At 43.7% G+C, this 3,184-nt stretch overlaps 1 non-coding gene across 1 annotated transcript; it reads left to right on the forward strand.

Annotated features, from left to right (window-relative positions):
- The first annotated feature begins 390 nt into the window (after positions 1 to 390).
- Positions 391 to 527, forward strand: LOC119944308. Its single transcript, XR_005455800.1, has one exon. It is a non-coding gene; the product is annotated as a small nucleolar RNA SNORA7 (small nucleolar RNA).
- Positions 528 to 3,184: the final 2,657 nt, after the last annotated feature.

The following is a 3,184-nucleotide window of genomic DNA, read 5'->3' on the forward strand; positions in this document are numbered from 1 at the left end:
TGTTCTAAGCGCTGGGGGGGGGGGGTACAAGGTAATCAGGTTGTCCCACATGGGGCTCATAGTCTAAAACCACCTTTTACAGATGAGGTGACTGAGGCACAGAGAAGTTAAGTGACTTGCCCAAAGTCACCCAGCTGACAAGTGGCGGAGACAGGATTAGAACCCATGACCTCTGACTTCCAAGCCCGTGCTCTTTCCACTCTTTCCAACAGTATTCGCTTAACAATTACTATTATTATTGCTATTATTATTGTTATTACTTACATCTCAGCCATATGGTTCCCTCTGTTCTGCCTGATTGTAGTCACCATCAACTTTCCCTTCAAGAAAAAAAGCTTTTTTTTATGGTGTTTGTTAGTGCTTAGTATGTGCCAGGCACTGTACTGAGTCCCCCTCTCAGAGTCGCAGCTGGAGAGTTTCCAGAACTCTCCAGTCTCTGCTATGGTAGGGAGAGTCAAGCAGAGGCCTAACCATTCCGTTCCTAGCTTGGGCAGTGGCTAGTGAGTGGAAGGTAATCTGCTACAAGGCAAAACTCACCCATGCTGGGCAGCAGCGGCATGGGAGAGAGTCGAGGGCAGAGACTCAAGTTTACCATGCAGAAGGAGGCAATGGTAAACCACTTCTGTATTTTTACCAAGAAAACTCTATGGGTCCATTACCAGAACGATTGCTGATGGAGAGTGGGGTGTTCTGGGAGAGATGTGTCCGTGGTGTCTCTATGGATCAGAAAGATAGTCAAGTTGGACTCAGTCCATGGCCCACATGAGGCTCTCAGTCTCAATTTCCATTTTACGGGTGAGGTCACCAAGGCACAGAAAAACATAAAACTGGAAGAAAAGATCTTTACTGTTGGTAGGGAAGGGAAGGAAGACTCAGTGGAGTTCATGTTTGGGATTTGAGGAGAGTGGAAGATTTAGAAAATTGTCTAGAAGGGTTTTTTATCAGCTGGAAGTGCTAAGCACTTAGTACAGTGCTCTGCACACAGTAAGCGCTCAATAAATACGATTGATTGATCAAAGTTTTCACTAGAGGTAAAACTTCCTTTATCACTTGCTGGCATGTATCTAAGGCCAAGAAGGATTGGCTGGCAAAAATTAAGTGTGGGACTCAGGGGAGAAAAGGAAACAAAGCAGGAAAAAAATCACTTTTAGTGGCCTGAAATGATTTTCAGTAGAATCTTGGGCCAAACCTCCATGGGGGAAATTGTAACAAGAATTATAATTATTATTATTATATTCAGCCAGCACTTACTATATGTCAGGCGCTGTCTTAAACTTTGGGGTAGGAAAAGGATAATCAGATTCATTCATTCAATCATTTTTATTGAGTGCTTACTATGTGCAGAAAACTGTACTAAGCACTTGGCAGAGTACAATACAACAATAAACTGACACATTCCCTGACCACAACAGGCTTACAGTGAGGACAATCTTACAGTCTTGTCCCATGTGGGAGTCAGTGAATTTTGGGTGGGAATTTTCCAGAGGAAATATCTGTTTTTGATTAGAATCTGAATGGGGTCCAATAAACTTACAGTACCAAAGAGACACCCATTAGGACAGTCCCACAAAAACAAAAATGCAGTTTCAGAGTTACCCATCATAAGTCCAACCACAGCAGAGCCCCCTCCGTGGGCCTTAATGAGAGCATCATCACACAGAGTTCAGGGTTTTCTCCCTGTCTCTCCCCAGGCTTGTCTCCAGATCCTGCTGATGGCCAGGAAGCTCTGAGAAAACAGTCTCCAGTTAAATTCATAATATCAACAGGGTCACATGAAGACTCACTGATCTATAGCCTTATTGTCTAAGGTGCCCGTCTCTCGTTTACTTGGACTTGTATTCTAATCCCGGCTCCACCACTTACCGTCTGTGTGACTTTAGGCAAGTCACTTAACCTCTCTGTCCCTCAGTTTCTTCATCTGTAGTGGAGGTTCAGTAGCTGTTCAATATCTTTAACTGGCGAGCCCCATGTGGGATAAGGACTGTGTCCAACCTGGTGATCTTGTATCTACTCCAGCACTTAGTACACAGCATGGCTTAGTGGATAGAGCATGGGCCTGGGAGTCAGAAGGACCTGGGTTCTAATCTCTGCTCTGCCTCTTGTTGGCTGTGTGACTTTGGGCAAGTCACTTAGCTTCTCTGTGCCTCATTTACCTCATCGGTGTAATGGAGATTAAAACTGTGAGTTCCATGTGGGACAGGGACTGTGTCCAACCTGATTAGCTTGAAGCCCTTAGAACAGTGCTTTGCACACAGTAAATGCTTAATAAATGCCATACAAAAGTGCCTAGAACACTGCTTGACACATAGTAAGCACTTAAGAGAAGCAGTGTGGGTCAGTGGAAAGAGCACGGGCTGGGGAGTCAAAGGTCATGGGTTCAAATCCCAGCTCTGCCACTTGTCAGCTGTGTGACTTTGGGCAAGTCATTTGACTTCTCTGGGTCTCAGTTACCTCATCTGTAAAATGAGGATTAAGATTGTGAACCCCACATGGGACAACCTGATCACCTTGTATCCTCCCCAGAGCTTAGAACATTGCTTTGCACATAGTAAGCACTTAACAAATACCAAAATTATTATTAAAATTATTACTACTTAACAAATTCCATCACTGTCACTATTATTCCAGTGATTGGCTTAGTAAGTGCTTAGCAAATGCAATTATTATTATTCTGCTAGTGTTTGCTACATAACATAGGAAGAGCAGAAATGAGGGATCTCACAGGTAACAAAATTAGATGTTTTTATACTCAGTGTCCAGCTGATCTGGAACAAGTGACAATAAAAGGAACTCCAGAAACACTTCACTATGCCAGGGGCATGGGACTTTTCAAAATCCCGACCAAGAATCCAGTTACACTGTAGTAAAGTCCCACTTAGGCACAACTTCTTCTTTCATTTGATTAAAAATGAGGCAGCTTCCCCTTTTGCAGGTATTTGCTGGGTTAATTTATTTTCTACAAGTGTTGGTTTCGCACCAAGTTTATCTCACTATAACTCATTCACCTGCCTTCATTTCCCCTAGTCCCTTTCCCTTCTCTGTCACCCTTGCATTTGGACCTTTTATTCACCCCACCTTCAGTCCCACAGCACTTGTAACCATATCTGTCATTTATTTTAATATCTGTCTCCCCCTCTAGGCTGTAAGCTCCTTGTGAGCAGGGAACATGTCCACCGACTCTGTT

This window comes from Tachyglossus aculeatus, chromosome 22, assembly GCF_015852505.1.
Source record: "Tachyglossus aculeatus isolate mTacAcu1 chromosome 22, mTacAcu1.pri, whole genome shotgun sequence".
Lineage (NCBI taxonomy): Eukaryota > Metazoa > Chordata > Mammalia > Monotremata > Tachyglossidae > Tachyglossus > Tachyglossus aculeatus.